At 41.2% G+C, this 20,503-nt stretch overlaps 1 protein-coding gene and 1 long non-coding RNA gene across 3 annotated transcripts in view; one reads left to right on the top strand and one right to left on the bottom strand.

The window, feature by feature from the left end:
- The window catches only part of LOC139982313 (uncharacterized), a 156,335-nt gene that overhangs the window by 77,074 nt on the left and 58,758 nt on the right, over window positions 1-20,503 (top strand). The gene's annotated exons all lie outside the window — the stretch shown is intronic.
- LOC139982112 (uncharacterized) lies at window positions 9,799-18,817 on the bottom strand. 2 transcript variants are annotated; one of them, XR_011797989.1, is made up of 3 exons: window positions 18,735-18,817; window positions 14,461-14,581; window positions 9,799-10,953 (listed from the first exon to the last, which is right to left on the bottom strand). It is a non-coding gene; the product is annotated as an uncharacterized lncRNA (long non-coding RNA). The 2 variants fall into 2 exon arrangements; XR_011797988.1 differs by having other exon boundaries at window positions 14,465-14,581.

The raw sequence follows: 20,503 nt of genomic DNA, 5'->3' as shown, positions 1-20,503 counted from the left end.
TTTGGCACTGAAGGGGAGCAGATACGGTTGTTGTATTTTTCCTGGCTTACTCGTATCAGCCTGTCGAAGCCACGTGGATACGCTGATTAGGCTCGGTCCGTAAAGCTGAAAACAGGTACGAAACCTCTTCGTCTACTTTAATGAAAGGCGGAGACTTAGGTTGTGCCTCTTCTTCCGGAGACCGAACTCTGAGCAAAAAGCGTCTGATGGGCTGTGCTACAACTGGAGGAACCTTGACGTCAAATGTCACATTGAATTCACGAACCAAACGTTCGCAGTCCTCCTCCGAAATGACATCACCAAACGATTCGACATCTGGGCCATGATGGGCGAGACGGTCACCGTTCGAGATGCCAAACCCGCTTTTCACCGTAACGTCACTAGGGGAATCCGAGAGGAGACGACGCTGTGCTATTTCTGCAAAAGTGAACAATGCCCGTGTTCGAGTAATAGTCCTAGGGAAAAACATCAATTTCCGGTTTGTTAAGAAACAACTGGCGCTGTTTAAAGGCCTTTGTGATGCAGGTTAGGTTCACTGAGTGAGTGAGATGTTTCCTGGTGACGAGCAAAGTCCATATATGGGCGTGACGAACGGAGACGACTGGCTCCTTCAAGGGGGTGATAAGAAAAACCACCGCTGTTTAAAGGCTTTGGTGATATAGGTTAGGTTCACTGAGTGAGTGAGATGATTCCTGATGACGAGCAAAGTCCATATATGGGCGTGACGAGCGGAGACGACCGGCTCCTTCAAGGGGGTGATAAGAAAAACCACCGAAGGGTCCTCAGGCCGTTCCGACGAGTGGTGACGGGAGGAACGCTTCTTGTAATGGGACGGGACAGGAGGAGCGTTTTTCTGACGAGGACTCAGAAAAGGAGGACGCGATACTTCGTCTCCTTAATAGGGAACACCCTCGAAATATAGGCACGGTCCTGGCAAGGATCCGGACACCTGGCAACGATCGGAGGATTACCTAACTGGGCTTCGATCAGTTAAGGTCCCGGCAGCGTTAGAGGTTAACGGTGGATACCATAGGCTTACTCAAAAGCCGGTATGGTTAGTGGGGCCCATGAACCCGGCCCTAACACAACCCTTTGCGAAGTTGGTCACACTTGGGTTGACACATGAGGCCCCGTAGAATCAAGCGCGTGTAGGCTACTATCGATAAGCGGGAACTCCGCTACGGGTCTGCCAGCGTTGCTGGCGTCGTCGGAGGCTCTCTATAAGCTGATCCCGTCGCTAACCTCAGCAATGGTTCTGCCATTTGTGGGGAGTGGGGTGGGGGAGTGGGGTGAAGAACGATCGGAGCCAGACATTTCTGTGGGCAAGTAATGTCACCTTGCGTATGAAAAATACTTGCGTTGGTCTGAAAGAACAAACATTACAACGTTATTAGACGGTGGGTGGTGGAAGGGCATGATTGCACCGGTAGCAAAGTCCATAAATATCCAAAGCGGGAAGACGCTTCGCCGACGCAGGGAAACCATCCAAAAAACCAAACGAACAAATTCGCTTCTCGAACCGCGGCCAACAATTAACAGTGCCTGGTGCATAAATTGACCATCGGGCCGCGGGTCTCACTGTAGTCTCACCGAGATAAGGAGTTGAAGTGACGAAATATTTAGGCAAAAGCGGGCTTCACGATCGAAACACACGAGGTCCTGATTAGTCTGCCAAGGAGGGTACCAAACGACAATTCGGCGCAGCAAACTTCCCTCGCATGACTTTTTCGAGCATGTTCTCGTAAGATTAGGCGTTAAAAGTACCTCTTTTGGCACTGAAGGGGAGCAGATACGGTTGTTGTATTTTTCCTGGCTTACTCGTATCAGCCTGTCGAAGCCACGTGGATACGCTGATTAGGCTCGGTCCGTAAAGCTGAAAAACAGGTACGAAACCTCTTCGTCTACTTTAATGAAAGGCGGAGACTTAGGTTGTGCCTCTTCTTCCGGAGACCGAGCTCTGAGCAAAAAAGCGTCTGATGGGCTGTGCTACAACTGGAGGATCCGCGACGTCAAATGTCACATTGAATTCACGAACCAAACGTTCGTAGTCCTCCTCCGAGATGACATCACCAAACGATTCGACGTCTGGGCCATGATAGGCAAGACGGTCACCGTTCGAGATGTCAAACCCGCTTTTCACCGTAACGTCACTAGGGGAATCCGAGAGGAGACGACGCTGTGCTATTTCTGCAAAAGTGAACAATGCCCGTGTTCGAGTAATAGTCCTAGGGAAAAACATCAATTTCCGGTTTGTTAAAAAACAACTGGCGCTGTTTAAAGGCTTTGGTGATATAGGTTAGGTTCACTGAGTGAGTGAGATGATTCCTGATGACGAGCAAAGTCCATATATGGGCGTGACGAACGGAGACGACCGGCTCCGTCAAGGGGGTGATAAGAAAAACCACCGCTGTTTAAAGGCTTTGGTGATATAGGTTAGGTTCACTGAGTGAGTGAGATGACTCCTGATGACGAGCAAAGTCCATATATGGGCGTGACGAACGGAGACGACCGGCTCCTTCAAGGGGGTGATAAGAAAAACCACCGAAGGGTCCTCAGGCCGTTCCGACGAGTGGTGACGGGAGGAACGCTTCTTGTAATGGGACGGGACAGGAGGAGCGTTTTTCTGACGAGGACTAAGAAAAGGAGGACGCGATACTTCGTCTCCTTAATAGGGAACACCCTCGAAATATAGGCACGGTCCTGGCAAGGATCCGGACACCTGGCAACGATCGGAGGATTACCTAACTGGGCTTCGATCAGTTAAGGTCCCGGCAGCGTTAGAGGTTAACGGTGGATACCATAGGCTTACTCAAAAGCCGGTATGGTTAGTGGGGCCCATGAACCCGGCCCTAACACAACCCTTTGCGAAGTTGGTCACACTTGGGTTGACACATGAGGCCCCGTAGAATCAAGCGCGTGTAGGCTACTATCGATAAGCGGGAACATCGCTACGGGTCTGCCAGCATTGCTGGCGTCGTCGGGGGCTCTCTATAAGCTGATCCCGTCGCTAACCTCAGCAATGGTTCTGCCATTTGTGGGGAGGGGGTGGGAGTGGGGTGAAGAACGATCGGAGCCAGACATTTCTGTGGGCAAGTAATGTCACCTTGCGTATGAAAAATACTTGCGTTGGTCTGAAAGAACAAACATTAAAACGTTTTTGGACGGTGGGTGGTGGAAGGGCATGATTGCACCGGCAGCAAAGTCCATAAATATCCAAAGCGGTAAGACGCTTCGCCGACGCAGGGAAACCATCCAAAAAACCAAACGAACAAATTCGCTTCTCGAACCGCGGCCAACAATTAACAGTGCCTGGTGCATAAATTGACCATCGGGCCGCGGGTCTCACTGTAGTCTCACCGAGATAAGGAGTTGAAGTGACGAAATATTTAGGCAAAAGCGGGCTTCACGATCGAAACTCACGAGGTCCTGATTAGTCTGCCAAGGAGGGTACCAAACGACAATTCGGCGCAGCAAACTTCCCTCGCATGACTTTTTCGAGCATGTTCCCGTAATATAGGCGTTAAAAGTACCTCTTTTGGCACTGAAGGGGAGCAGATACGGTTGTTGTATTTTTCCTGGCTTACTCGTATCAGCCTGTCGAAGCCACGTGGATACGCTGATTAGGCTCGGTCCGTAAAGCTGAAAAACAGGTACGAAACCTCTTCGTCTACTTTAATGAAAGGCGGAGACTTAGGTTGTGCCTCTTCTTCCGGAGACCGAACTCTGAGCAAAAAAGCGTCTGATGGGCTGTGCTACAACTGGAGGATCCGTGACGTCAAATGTCACATTGAATTCACGAACCAAACGTTCGTAGTCCTCCTCCGAAATGACATCACCAAACGATTCGACATCTGTGCCATGATGGGCAAGGCGGTCACCGTTCGAGATGCCAAACCCGCTTTTCACCGTAACGTCACTAGGGGAATCCGAGAGGAGACGACGCTGTGCTATTTCTGCAAAAGTGAACAATGCCCGTGTTCCAGTAATAGTCCTAGGGAAAAACATCAATTTCCGGTTCGCTAAGAAACAGCTGGCGCTGTTTTAAGGCGTCGGTGATGCAAGTTAGGTTCAACAAGTAGGTGAGATGATTCCTGATGACGAGCAAAGTCCATATATGTGCGTGACGAACGGAAACGACCGTCTGATTCAAGGTGCTGATGAGGAAAACCACCGAAGGGTTGTAAGGCCGTTCCGACGAGGGGTGACGGGAGGAACGCTTCTTGTAATGGGACGGGACAGGAGGAGCGTTTTTCTGACGAGGACTCAGAAAAGGAGGACGCGATACTCCGTCTCCTTAATGGGGAACACCCTCGAAATATAGGCACGGTCCTGGCAAGGATCCGGACACCTGTTAACGATCGGAGGACTACCTAACTGGGCTTCGATCAGTTAAGGTCTCGGCAGCGTTAGAGGTTAACGGTGGATCCATAGGCTTACTCAAAAACCTGTGTGGTTAGTGGGGCCCATGAACCCGGCCCTAATACAACCCTTTGCGAAGTTGGTCACACTTGGGTTGACACATGAGGCTCCGAGAATCAAGCGCGCGTAGGCTACTATCGACACGGGGAACTCCGCTACGCGTCTGCCAGCGTTGCTGGCGTCGTCGGAGTCTCTCTATAAGCTGATCCCGTCGCTAACCTCAGCAATGGTTCTATTATTTGATGGTGGGGAGGGGGTGGGGGTGGAAGTGAAGAACGATCGGAGCCAGACATTTTAGTGGGCATGTAATATAACCTTGCGTATGAAAAATGCTTGTGTCGGTCTGAAAGAACAACATTAAAACGTTATTACACGGTGGGAGGTGGAAAAGCATGATTGCACCGACAGCAAAGTCCATAAATATCCAAAGCGGGAAGACGGTTCGCCTACGCAGGGAAACCATACAAAGAACCACACGAACAAACTGGCTTCTCGAAGGGAGGCCAACAATTAACAGTGCCCGTTGCATAGGTTGACCATAGAGGATACAGGCCTGTGGGTCTCCCTGTAGCCTCACCGAGATAAGGAGCTGAAGTGACGAAATCTTTAGGCAAAAGCGGGCCCCACGATCGAAACTCATGAGGTCCAGATTAGTTTGCCAAGGAGGGTACCAAACGATAATTCGGCGCAGCAAACTTCCCTCGCATAAGTTTTCTTAAGCGTGTTCCCGTAAGATTAGGCGTTAAGATTACCTCTTTTGGCACTGGAGGGGAGCAGATACGGTTGTTGTATTTTTCCTGGCTTACTCGTATCAGCCTGTCGAAGCCACGTGGATACGCTGATTAGGCTCGGTCCGTAAAGCTGAAATACAGGTACCAAACCTCTTCGTCTACTTTATCGAAGGCGGAGACTTAGGTTATACCTCGTCTTCCGGAGACCGAACTCCGAGCAAACAGCATCTGGTGGGCTGTGCTACAACTGGAGGATCCGCGACGTCAAATGTCACATGTTATTCACTAACCAAACGTTCAGAGTCCTACTGCGAAATGACATCATCAAGCGATTCGACGTCTGGGCCATGATAGTCAAGACGGTCACCGTTTGAGATGCCAACCAATTTTTCACTGTAACGTCACTAGGGGAATCCGAGAGGAGACGACGCTGTGCTATTTCTGCAAAAGTAAACAATACCCGTGTTCGAGTAAAAACCCTAAGGAAAGGCATCAATTTCCGAATTGTTAACAACCGGTTCTGTTTAAAGGCCTTGGTGATGCAACTTTGGTTCAACAAGTAGATGAGACGTTTCCTGATGATGAGCAGAGTCCCTATATGGGCGTGACGAACAAAAACGACTTCAAGGGGGCGATGAGAAAAACCACCGAACGGTCCTCAGGCCGTTCCGACGAGTGGTGACGGGAGGAACGCTTCTTGAATTGGGCTTGGACACGAGGTCCTGATTAGTGGGCCATGGAGGGAATCTAAAGACAACTCGGCGCAGCAACCTTCCCTCGAATAAGTTTTTCGAGCCTGTTCCCGTAAGATTAGGCTTTAAAAGCACTTGGGGGCACTGGAGGAGAGCGGATACGGTTGTCGTATTTTTCCTGGCTTACTCGTATCAGCCTGTCGAAGCCACGTGGATACGCTGATTAGGCTCGGTCCGTAAGCGGAAAACAGGTACCAAACCTCTTCGTGTACTTTATCGAAGGCGGAGACTTAGGTTGTACCTCGTCTTCCGGAGACCGAACTCCGAGCAAACAGCATCTGGTGGGCTGTGCTACAACTGGAGGATCCGCGACGTCAAATGTCACATGTTATTCACTAACCAAACGTTCAGAGTCCTACTGCAAAATGACATCACCAAGCGATTCGACGTCTGGGCCATGATAGTCAAGACGGTCACCATTTGAGATGCCAACCAAATTTTCACTGTAACGTCACTAGGGGAATCCGAGAGGAGACGACGCTGTGCTATTTCTGCAAAAGTAAACAATACCCGTGTTCGAGTAAAAACCCTAAGGAAAGGCATCAATTTCCGGATTGTTAACAACCGGTTCTGTTTAAAGGCCTTGGTGATGCAACTTTGGTTCAACAAGTAGATGAGACGTTTCCTGATGATGAGCAGAGTCCCTATATGGGCGTGACGAACAAAAACGACTTCAAGGGGGCGATGAGAAAAACCACCGAACGGTCCTCAGGCCGTTCCGACGAGTGGTGACGGGAGGAACGCTTCTTGAATTGGGCTTGGACACGAGGTCCTGATTAGTGGGCCATGGAGGGAATCTAAAGACAACTCGGCGCAGCAACCTTCCCTCGAATAAGTTTTTCGAGCCTGTTCCCGTAAGATTAGGCTTTAAAAGCACTTGGGGGCACTGGAGGAGAGCGGATACGGTTGTCGTATTTTTCCTGGCTTACTCGTATCAGCCTGTCGAAGCCACGTGGATACGCTGATTAGGCTCGGTCCGTAAGCGGAAAACAGGTACCAAACCTCTTCGTGTACTTTATCGAAGGCGGAGACTTAGGTTGTACCTCGTCTTCCGGAGACCGAACTCCGAGCAAACAGCATCTGGTGGGCTGTGCTACAACTGGAGGATCCGCGACGTCAAATGTCACATGTTATTCACTAACCAAACGTTCAGAGTCCTACTGCAAAATGACATCACCAAGCGATTCGACGTCTGGGCCATGATAGTCAAGACGGTCACCGTTTGAGATGCCAACCAATTTTTCACTGTAACGTCACTAGGGGAATCCGAGAGGAGACGACGCTGTGCTATTTCTGCAAAAGTAAACAATACCCGTGTTCGAGTAAAAACCCTAAGGAAAGGCATCAATTTCCGGATTGTTAACAACCGGTTCTGTTTAAAGGCCTTGGTGATGCAACTTTGGTTCAACAAGTAGATGAGACGTTTCCTGATGATGAGCAGAGTCCCTATATGGGCGTGACGAACAAAAACGACTTCAAGGGGGCGATGAGAAAAACCACCGAACGGTCCTCAGGCCGTTCCGACGAGTGGTGACGGGAGGAACGCTTCTTGAATTGGGCTTGGACACGAGGTCCTGATTAGTGGGCCATGGAGGGAATCTTAAGACAACTCGGCGCAGCAACCTTCCCTCGCATAAGTTTTTCGAGCCTGTTCCCGTAAGATTAGGCTTTAAAAGCACTTGGGGGCACTGGAGGAGAGCGGATACGGTTGTCGTATTTTTCCTGGCTTACTCGAATCAGCCTGTCGAAGCCACGTGGGTACGCTGATTAGGCTGAAAGGCGGAGACTTAGGTTGTGCCTCGTCTTCCGGAGACCGAACTCCGAGCACACAGCATCTGGTGGGATGTGCTACAACTGGAGGATGCGCGACGACAAATGTCACATAGATTGTACGGACCAAACGTTCGTAGTCCTCCTCCGAAAAGAACAATTCGACGTCTGGGCCATGAGAGGCAAGGCGTTCACCGTTTGAGAGGCTAAACTCACTTGTAACTGTGCCGTCAGTAGGGGAATCCGGGAGGAGACGACGCTGTGCTATTTCTGCAAAAATGAAGAATACCCGTGTTCGAGAAACAGTCCGAGGGAAAGAAATCAATTTCAGGATTACATAAGAAGCAGCTGGTGCTGTAGCAAGGCCTCGGTTCAAGTAGTGGATGATACATTACCTGCGGACGAGCATAGGTCACCTAAGGACCGTGCCGAAGGGCATTGACCAACTCTGTTAAGATCGTGAGGAAAGAAACCACCGAAGAGTCTTCACGCCGTTCCGACAAGTGGTTACGGGAGGAACCTTTGTTGGAACGTGACGGGACACGAGAAGTGTTTTCTTGACGAGGACTCAGGAAAGGAGGACGCGCATATCCGCCTTCTTGAAGAGGATGGCCCTCTGAATATATGCACGGTCCTGAAAAAGGATTCGGACCTGGTAACGAACGGAGGACTACTCAACCGGGCTACGATCCATGTCGGTCCCGACAGCGTCAGAGGTTGACGGTTGATCCAATGGCTTCCTCAAAAGCCGGTATGATGTAGCGAGGCCCCAAAACCCGGCCCTGGAACAGCACTTTGCGAATTTGTCATACCTTGGCTTACACAAGTGCTCACATGGAAACCAGCGCGCGTAGGCTACTGTCGACACGGGGATCTCCGCTACGGGTCTGCCAGTGTTGGTGTTGTCGTCGGGGTCTCTCTACAAGATGCTCTCGTCGCTAACCTCAGCAATGATGCTACCATTATATGCGGGGGAGGGAGGAGGTGAAGAACGATATGACCCACACATTCGAAAAGCAAAGTCTTGACGCCGATGCGGAGAAACGGAGAGGTCAAAGACCACAGGAAGGACACCCTGTGATACATGAGAGGGAGCAGTTGTCCAGGGCAAAGCAGAGTAATTCAAAGACGACGCCTCTAGGAACTTTCAATCAGGCATTTGAAAAGTATTAATGTTTTGAATAATAAAACGTTTTTCTCCCTGTCGCACAACATTGCAAACAAATTGAATATTATTGTGTAGTGTTATATTTGGCTTTGGATGCGAAGTAAGATCATTACTTGTAGATAGAAGGTAAGTACATCTACACCACACATAGCAAAAAATATGTTTGTGGTCCGTGCTGAAGTTAGGACTTTAATACGCAAATTCCCTCCATGTTCTTTTCACAACTTTAAAAGAACTAGTATACTTGTCACGATTTTTGTTTTATCGCTATATAAACTATTAGTCCTTAAAATGAAAGAACGATCAGTGAACACAAACATGTTTAAGTTGTTTCCGCCATAATATAGGTTGGTTGATCGCAAAATATTATTCGGTATAATATTTTGTTTGGAATGACCAGCAGTGTTTTCAAATTAACTTCCATTCAGTAGATTTCATCAAGAATTCTTAACAAAATTATTAATGAGAGATAATTACCGTGAAGAGTACAGAACGTCCATATGTCAGCTTGCAACGGTCAGACGGGAAACAGTTCGTAGAACACTTCGCTAAATCCATAAGGCATCCAGAAAACGAATAAAATAAATGAAAACAAGCAGGATTAGGGTAGGTATGAAATAACAACAAACGAAAATGATGATATAGACACAACGGCAGTCAATGTTATCATCTATGTTTTGATCAGATCAAAATTCCATAAATTTAGGTACGAAGGTATACACAATAAACAGTTACTAGTAAACAGTTTTAATGAAGATGGCAACACTTAAAATTGAGTTATTCATACAAGTGACGTATGAATATAATATTTATTAGTTGAAGATTGAGATAAGGTGCAAGGAGATACGTCTCAGTGTTTTTCTCAAAAACTAAATGTGATACCAACATAACAATATCACAGTAATATGTTTATTATCTGTGTGGTTGCATCCCGACACTAAAATATCTTATGCGTCAATTGAATATCCGTAGTGCGTCAATTGAATATCCGTTTGTATCATAAAGCAAACATAGATTGTGTACAATGTTCCTTTGATCATTTTATGTGCGTTTGGAATGTAATTTCACCAACTCGTACACGGATTACTTGAAATATGTATTCAAAACTGACAAAGCCCCATTTAAGTTTAACATATTAAAGTGCCCTCACTTCTGGACCATGTTGTAGCCATTTGATTTACTGTACATGGTCTAGGCTTTATTTCTAATCCGCCTACATGTAAAGTATATGGAGATGATATATTGTATTTTACCCCACATCAGGCAAGTGAAGACGTGTGTGAGTGGCGTGCGGGCGTGCGTGTCTGTGTGAGATAGCAAAACAACTGTGTCGCAAACACATCCTGGACGGTAAGTTTGATCAAGTTCAAACTTAATGGGTATGTGCCTGACCATGTAAACTCGTGCCTTCGTAATTGACGGCGTTATATGTTAGGGTCAGAGTTCAAAGGTCAATAAATCTAAATTGGTTTTTCAGCCATTTTCTGCTTGTCAACATGTAGGAATTTTGCATCAATCAACACGTTATGTAGGGATAATGAGAAAAAAAATACTGTTCCTTTCACGTCCTTTGATATTAAGCTGAACAAACAGTGTATCGGTTAATAAGGAGGCAGCATACAGTTTCTCTTCATTCCTTACTACACAATGTACCAGCAGCACGGTGTCTTAGCTTCTTGATTCGATTAGTGTCAATTAATGAAGCCCTTTTTTAGGTAATTATTCCTGGTGATATACTACATATCAACTTAAGTTGGACAATGTTTGCTGTCCGGTAACGAGATCGTTAACAATTTAAAAATACATATCAGGACGCCACTTTAATTGCTGTTCGACACCTAACAACATCAGTTATTTGGTGGATAAAGAATAGGAGAGGGGAAATCCCCTCCATCATCATCAACAATATCACCATATGAACCCACGATCAGCACCATAGGCATTATTATCATTCTCATCACCGTAGCACCGTCATCGTCGTCATCGTCACCATCGCCATCTTCGTCATAATCGGCATCATCGTTATCATCGTCATCGTCGTCTCCATCGTCGTCATCATCATCATATCTTAAGGGAAAGATTGGACTTGTATTTCCCCATTTTTTTCAGCACTCTAGTTGAGGTATGAAAGGAAAATTGAGAATGATAGCATATCAAGTACATCGCTCTTTGAAACCTGGTTCGCTTTATGTAAAATTCCAATACTTTAAGAGAGATTGTTTGATTTATTCTCAATCTGTTTTCAGTTCAGTTTATGATCTAAAAGTACACCACGAAACTTTGTCACATACACTCTTTTTATATTAACCCCATTTATTGTAATGTCCAGATCATTATTTAAGCAAGCCAGTTATGAATAATTACCCTAAGTACACAATGTTTAAACAAGTTTCTTAAGAAATAAACAATGGTCAATTGTGTCAAAACCCTTTTCAGATCAATAAATATTTCAAAAGTTTACTTTTATCATATATTGACTACATTAAAAAAATACTGACATAAAATCGCTGATTTGGACATATAGGTCTCTGTTGGACAAATAACAAGTTAGCCAGTGATGAACAATTCCCCGAATTACGTGATGCTCAAGTTTGTTAAGTAATAAACAATGATCAATTGTGTCAAAGTCTTTATCAGATCAATGCACCAGCAGTAATTTATGTGTTTATGACCTAGTGGCATAGTGATATTTTCCAGTCATTCTAATAATGTCATTGATGTATATTATCCAGGGCGGAAACCTCACGGACTCTCAGAGGGGAGATGGTGCTTGGCAAGAAAGTTATACAGACTTTTTGCAATCAACTTTTTCAGTTATTTTAAGATAAATACGGTAGTGAAGGTGTTTTAAACAATTCCTTTTCCACATATTAATACCACCCTGCCTATGCCCCATGTGATACCTATAAAATATCACAATTTTATTCACCACTTTCACTTAAATAACAATATGTTGCGGTAAACACATACACATAGAGAATGTGATGTCTGTTGGTGATAACTCCATTCACAGTTTTATCACAGATAGTGTTAAAACGTCCTTAGCTTTTTTTTTTGTGTAAGGGGGTCCCTATTTCTTAAAGAGTACAATATGTCAATATTACCCATATTAAGTGCATAAGACAAAATAAGAAATAAATTAATCAAAATATATCATAATTAAACTGTCGAATATTTCATACATTCATAATATGCTCTAATTTGTCTTTTCACTTTATATTCGTATTAAAATTGTTTCCCTTTTGTTACCTTTTATTCATTACATTGCTTTATCGTTCTCTTTTTTCTTTCTCCTATTACTATTATTTTCCAAAACGGGTATAGGTATAATGAAAAAAATAACAAATGTTTTTCAAACAAACATTTCTGAACAGCAAATTCAAACCAGATAGAGACAAAATGTATTCATAGCAACCTCCAGGTACTTGTTTTTCAGTTTATTCCAGCTGTTTTTTTTATTTTTTAAAAGACTCGCGTCTCTTTCAATGAGTACAATTTATTTTCATTTGGGACAAGAGAGACTCTCTTATTGAATACAACTTCTTTTCATTGTATTGTTCAAGTATTTGATTGACAGATAATGAACAGGAGAAAATTTAAAACTATCGAATGCGTCAGTAACAGTAAAAGGTTATTGTACATCTTTAGAAAGTAAAACTCTCCTGAAAAACTTTGTACTGTCTGAGTAGGAACTGTATACAGTATTGTGTATGTATGAATTAAGGTTACCTTTTGCAAATAGGAATATGGAGACAACACAATGTACGATATATGCAGATAACAGAAGGTGGATTTCGGAAGGCGGGTTGGGGTTGTGGCGGGGTGAGGTGGTTTGGTAGGTGTAATGAGAAACCTAAATGTTAGAAAGGATCTACAGTTAATCTTAAAGATTATTCTATAGACAGATGTATATATGTATTTTTGAGTGTTAATTACATACACTGTTAATGTTGTACTAGTTTCTACTGTGTTAGGATTAACTGTAATGTTGCGCGGGTTAATACTATATATACATCAATTTGTTGGAATGAGGAGGTGAAGACTGATTGTTGATCTGCAGAAAGGGACGATACATGTATGAGAGGAAACATCTGTGCGTATGTGTGTGTGGGTGTTGGGGAGGGGGAAGAGTTCAGGTGAAGGGTGTTGTTAACAAGATACATCAAGTGTTATAAACATAGATTAAAGAAATTGGGTATGTGGTCCGGCATAGTTGTGGGGTGGGAGGACTTGAGAAAGCTTAGGGTAGTATAGTTGAGAAGGGTGCCATATGAATTATTGGAGACAATTACAATCTGTAAAAGGTATATCACAGTGTCTTTTTTTGCTTTTTCATTAGTATGCGATAATTATCAGTTAATTTATATAGTCCTACTGATAAAACGATGAACATCTTGTGCTTCAGCATATATACATTTGTTTTTGTTGGTTTCACTAAATTTTTCTGTTAATCTAAATTATCAAAGTTGTTGCTATTTCCCTTCGGGTTGAAGTTAGGAAAACTGTTTGTTTTAACACTGATTGCATTATTGATACCTCAAATGTTGGTCAAATTTATATCCTACTTGTTCCAATTATATATATATAAATATATATATATATATATATATATATATATATATATATATATATATATATATATATATATATATATATATATATATATATATATATATATATATATATATATAAATATATATATATATATACATATACATATATATATATATATATATATATATATATATATATATATATATATATATATATATATATATATATATATATTGATTTTAAGTTTAATTTAGGGCCTCCTATCTTATAAAAATCTAATTTTTCTTGATATGTTATTGTTAAAATGTATGTTTTCTGTCTCATTTGGTCTCTATTTACTCTACCATCTGATTACTTACTTAATGACTGTTCTGTCATTGTTAATTAAATTGTTATCCAATTTCGTCAATGTTTTTTTCTTAGTAACTTATTTTAGAGTAATTATTTATGTGACACAAGGTTAAACTGTATTCCTTGTTTACAACAAATGTTGTTATTTATTTCTTTATTGAACTTCACCTAATGTTCTTCAAATCTTTTTCCCTACAATTCAGAATAGAAACAAGTCAAGTGTTATTTATTTTCAAGGTAATTTCATCCATTATGTTTGTTTGTATTCTTTGTTTTCAAACATTTTTTTTATAAGGGGGAGGTATGTAATATATAGCTTTTTATTGAATTTCATAACTTGATAGTAGCTAAGGGACATTCTAGTACTTGTAATTATACATGTTTTAGGGGCGATGATTGATGAGGGCATGGTGAGGGATGGTGGAGTCGTGGTGTCGTTTGTTATGTTTTGTATAGTTGTGGTTGGTGATAGTTAATATTGACTCATTCTATTAAAGACATAGACAACTAGAGGGAGGGAAGCAGGGATAATATTGAATAGTTTTTGTTATTATTTTGATATTGTTTGGATTTTTATGGTGAGGCTTGATTGTATTCTTCGTTTACAAACACATGTCAATAATGATTAAAGGTAAACAGTTGTAAGTTTATTAACTTGCTCACAATTAGGTTACCGGGAGGGATTATGTAATAATAGACTTCTAAAAATACGTACTCACGTAACGCATTGACGGTGTATTTACGTTAAGACTGGACGCTGTCACAAGGAGCTCTATGGTTGACCTCTGTACTGACTCAATGCCTGTGCTACTGATGGCTACAGATTATGAGCACACCTATATAATAATTTGAACGTTAGAAGCCTATTAAAAAAGATACACATTGGTTTAGCAATATCATATGATAATTGTTAAGGTATTACATATATACATATATATTTACTAGTACTTACAATAATAACTAATATATATGAAGATACATTCTTACAACATAACAGAAGGCTACAGATAAACGTTCAAGGAAGTAAACAAACAGCAGGATACTCCTTATTTCTACCACCTCCGTTCACAGACGGAAAGGAGAGAAATTATCACGGTACATACTAAATGGCAGTACATATGTATTTACTTTTTTAAACTTGGAAAGGTTTCTCTATTTAATTATTGTTTTCAGTCTAGCTTAACACTGACATATATAGTGGAATGTGACTAATTAAAGATGTCGATTACATCATCTCACGATTACTGTTAAATTGTAGCATTTACATTATATTATTACTATCACTAATGACGTCACAGTACTCATCTCTTAAGTAATACCACTCATGTATATATAATGATATTCTTAGTGTGACCATCTTTAAATCAACCTCTGATATAAGGGAGTTTTTTTTAACAATGCAATATACATGCATCCATTTTAAATGATTTATCAACAATATATGTAGTCCCAACACAGTATAGTAGTTTAATATCATTGCGTTATAACAAATGTTTGTTACATTACACAGTCTGTACTGCAACCAGTATACCTTGTATTGTAACAAACTGTAGTGTTAGTCATACATTGTACCCACAAAACCAAGCCTTGTACATTTTTTTTTCTGGAATTTTCTCTGATCTGATACATATAGGAGTGTGACAGTTCTTACATATTATTCTCTCATAGAGAATATAAACAGGTATATTCTCCCCTAAGTACCACATAAATGGGAGGACTAACAAGACTTGTAGGAATATGTTTCCTCTTGGCTTCATATGTTTATTTTGGAGAAATGAAACGTTTGTCAGTATTATCAGTACATGCTATTTGCATCATAACATCACCTTTCTTGAACGGTAAGGTTTGTCATTTCCTTTTAAAAGGGTAACATTTATTATCCCTAAGGGCAAACAAATACAGGTAAATTACCTTGTAAGGATCATAGTGACAGTGTGACATGGGAATGTCATATCTTTCTGTATTTGCATCATGAACACAACGATATGCATCTGAACTATGTTTTAAAGAGATATATTTTGATGTACAGTCCACCATGAGTATATGGCAGGGTAAATGATTGACACCTTTAAGATTAGTGGAGGCAGATATGTGTACAGTATTATCACCATAGTCCACTAAAAAGTGTGCATGTATGGTTAACTTCAAGGATCAGTGTTAGGCCTGTACAGCACAACACATATGGGTTTTACAATGCACTTAATTGTGGGTATATCATGTCCTACTGTACAATAGTTGCTTCACAAACACAAATATATGCATCAGAACTGTGTTTTTAAGGAGATGCTGTTTGATAAGATTCCTCCATAACTTGTGTAATATGATTCTGTTCTATCCAATGAATTTACATATCTCTTGTTTACACAAGTAATATACAGGTATATCTCCCTTTATGGATCATAGTGAGAAGAAGGACCTATTTGTGGGTATATTATATCTTAATACTTTAAGTGATTTCTTTAATACAAAGTTTACTTATAAATAGTCATAGTACATGTGGCTGTCTGCATGATAACGTCACCTTGCTTACAAAAAAATGTGTGTCATATTTAAGGGAGAGTAACAAGTGTTATCCCTAAGGGAAGTATATATATATTAAGGTATATTTCCCTTTTAGATTATAGTGACAGAAGGACTTAATTGTGGGTATATCATATCCTACTGTAGTTGCTTCATGAACACAAATATATGCATCAGAACTAGATTTCTCCACAACCTGTGTAAAAGGACTGTGTGATATCCAATGTGTATACATGTCTGTTTATACATCAGTAACACTCCTACAATGACCAATTGTTCAGAGATCTTCAAAGAGATCCAACAACTATTTGTATTAACACACTGAAGGAGATTTACCTCACTGGGACATTCAGTCATCTTGTGAGTTCATTAAAAATGTCTAACAATTTGGAGAGTAAAGACCTCCAGGAAAGAACATTTTAAAACTTCTAGTAATTATAGCGTGCTATATTTTGAGGCCTAAACAGACTTACTTCTAACATAACTATACATATACTTTTTCACAAAGTCACCTTGTTATATACACATATTTGAATGTACTTTTATGTCCACATCGTCTTTCCCTAAAACTTTGTAAGAGGATTATGTGCCTTTGACTGTGTTATTTTTCTGCCTAAAGTGGACATATACATAGGTTGATTAACCCTTTTAAGGTAATCACAATGGAAATAGTAGTATGGGGATATATTTCCATTTTAAGTTGAGTCTTTGCCTGGGCAAATATTTAAGTATAATTTTCCTTTATCTGTACGTCAAAATATGTAGTAAAATATGCATTTTTTAGTCTGCTGCCAAGGCAGGAGTGCTTATTATATGTGTTACACTATAAAGAAATTTTCTGATGCCATGAACAAACGTACAGGTTTAGGTAACTGCAATAAGCAATTTTTAGGATCTCCCATTTTAGCCAAACGAACACAAGGTGCTTATTTTGCAATATAAATCATGTTAATTATAGTAGTTTTGATTCCAAAACATTTTGTAGATGCTTATCTTCATGAAAAGAGAATGTGTTTCGAATAGGTTTTCCCATTTCTCACCACTAAATGTTCGCTTTTCATTTTTAAACTTTTCAGTTTAAATTGGTTTACGCCTTCGCTCCATACCAGGTTAACCCTTTTGTTTTGGCAGTTATGATAGTTGGTAAATATAAAACTTGTTACCGTCCGCCTGACTATTGTGTCTGAGAGTGTTGTTTCTTTTGCCGTCTTATCTTTTATACATCATCAATGTCTATTTTCAGAACACAGTTTCCTAATTTTGTTGAATACTCATGTATCCATAGTATTTCTGTGGTAGTTTTCGAAAAGATATCTCCCCAACCCTCTGTCTCTCCGTCTAACTTGTTCTGGATATGGAATTATTAAGACAGCGTATAGTTTATATTTTACTCCAGCGTGCATATTTAATCCCTACCTACCAAGGAAAATTATGTGAATGCAATAACTCTTATATTTCCCTTTGTGAGGAAGTATATTTACCCATAACAACCTTAATGAAAGAAGAAATATACATACCTATAAGGCGACCAATATACATATTCTCCCTATGGGTGGCTGCTGTGGTAAAAAACGGTATGGGTTTTTTTAGGGGGGGGGGGCAAAACAAGGTATATCTGCCTCCGTTGGGAATTTAAGATTTTGACCACTACAGTTGCACCATGCATCTTGCACATAGTACCTCTTGAAAAACTTATGGAGATCTTACCATTGTTCCAGCCATAATGACATGGTAAGAGATAAGTTAGAAATTACTCTGTGGATATTACATGATAGTTTAACAGTTCACATTGGTTTCCCCGTTTCTCGTTCCCTACTCTATACACTCATCGATCATCACCTTAACATTAGCGTGGTCAATCAAGCCTTAGCCTACATACAGTAACGCAAGAACGAATTTTCACTCCCCGACACATACTCAGTAATAAAACCGACACACCCGTATGAACCGCTTACAAGCTACCCCACGTAAACTCTAGTCAGATGCTAGATTTTATTATAATATTTTGTGTTATAACTGTAAAAGAAATTTATGCATATGATATTGTCTCGTAAATGTATGTTGTAAGCTCATTCTTTGTCGTCTTTTAAGTAGTAATGTGCAGCTTCATAATTGCCCTACGTAATGCCTTTGGTAAAGGGGAGCGGCATTATCCATAATCCATTGTACCGCTATCACTCTCAGTGTGACCGCACGACCGAAGCTATCATCACCACCAGGGCTAACTCGGCTCTCGTAATATCGCATTGCTCACTGATATGTACCTCGGTCTCTATATGACAGACTAGTGTTGATTTAATCATTATTCTAAACACATTTATATCTGTAACACATTAGCCTACATCCATGTTTTGCGGCCGGTGGCAATGACCTATCTTGGCAGAAATTGAACAAACCTGTTACTACTGGGTCTAGGCCAAACCATTCAGAATTCGTGTACATAATTTGCAGTACAATAATTTTACTTACCTTAAAAGCAAGATTGGTTGATACGCCTGTTATGATGCAGCTGCATATCAACACCTGCGTACATTATTGTTGTAGTGTTAATTTCACGAATGCTACTGACAGGAAGAAACGTATACTAATGCAGAAAGCCAAACCTGTGTAGCCGATCAGAACAAACGTAAAAACAGTCGTTGGAGAACGGTGGACGTTGAGTGAAGGCGCACTTCCAAAATTGGTCTTAGAGATTGAAAGGAAAATGTTTACATTGTAAGCTTGAAAGTGGGTGTCACTGTTCTTTTTCAGCTATTTTTACCCATCGTTACATTGCCATTGATTGGTTTACAGACTCAGAAAACAGAGAGAGATTAAATCAACCACGGTAACAATGCAACAGAACAAATAGCTTAAAAATTGTGCTTCTTTTACTTAGAATCATGACATTGAGGAAATAGTAGCCTTTGTTCTATTTTATCATTTAAAGTGTCCTGTTCTTGTAGTTGAGTGTCATTCTGTTATTGCAAATTCTTCCTTTTTTTAATGTGACCAAAAATAAATGAATAATTGTCCTTAGTAGGAGATTTGTGGTATGGAATATGCCTGGTGAACGAATTGTTGTAGTGTCGTTAAAATGTAGTGTGTTAGCCACGAATCTCACTGATCCTTGAAGTTTGTGCCCTTGCCAGCTCACCTCTGCCCATGGATGCTTTATCATTCTCCATCCATGGAAGGAAGAGGACAAATGTTATATCGGAGTAATGTGTGTGACCTATTTTACTTATTTTAGTTTAACTGTTGCGTTGGAATGCGAGAGGTCTCGATAACTAATTTTTAACGAGACACAGGCCTGGGTTCGTTTCCGTAAGGAACACAGACAAACTGACGCGTCTAGAGAATTTGAATGAGAACGTAAATTATATTGAACAATGGAGTTTGAACAAACAATAACAAGTGGTAATTACAAATATGTAGAAAATTGCTCACAAACTTAACAAGATAGGATACACTTTAAAACTCGCCGGTCTCTTCCAACGGCGATATCCCTCAGCGGCCACGACCTTGATGACGACGATTCTTGGTCCGCTGTACCGCGAAATTCACTGGTCCTCGACGAAGTTTTTCGCGATCCCAGAAACAGCAGTCACCTTCTCTCCGGCGATGCTTCAAAATAGAAGACGGACTTCCAGCCACAATCAAGTGAAGCACAAGTCGAATTTCTCGCCGACTAAATATTACCAGAGTCAGTTCAAAACCAGCTTTATAGCCACCAACTCCTAGCGTAACGAACTTCCTCAACGGAGACAGAAATTCTTCACCTTCTCCGAAATAAAGACTGAAAAACTGTATTCACAGCAAAGTCCTCTTCAAACTTCTGAATGGAAGTGTAGAATCAATCTTGGTATCGATATCTCAATCCTTCAGAAACTACTGGGAGTTGAGCACTGACGATATATAGTAGAATGGTATAATATGTGTCGTCGCTTGTATTCGTACAGAAACTGAGAAACTTTCCGATCTGGGCGGGTTTTTATACGATTCGCCATGTCAAGAATCATCTAGATCTTTCTCGATACACCTGAGTAACAACTCGACCCAGTTTCTCCATTCTTGGAAGTCCTTTGCATATTTGGCGAAAAAAAAAAACATTCCAGAGAATCCACGAAAATATGTGCACAGCTTACACGCGAGTTCACGTAAACCGCCGTTAACCCGAGACCAGCGTGTCATCATAAGGAATATACCAGAACAATCGTGTATTATAACATTCTGACACGGTAACCCGACCTAATTTC

This window comes from Apostichopus japonicus, chromosome 16 (genome assembly GCF_037975245.1).
Source record: "Apostichopus japonicus isolate 1M-3 chromosome 16, ASM3797524v1, whole genome shotgun sequence".
NCBI classification, from domain to species: Eukaryota; Metazoa; Echinodermata; class Holothuroidea; order Aspidochirotida; family Stichopodidae; genus Apostichopus; species Apostichopus japonicus.
The sequence above is the reverse complement of the archived record's forward strand: the minus strand, read 5'-3'. Positions and strand labels throughout refer to the sequence as shown.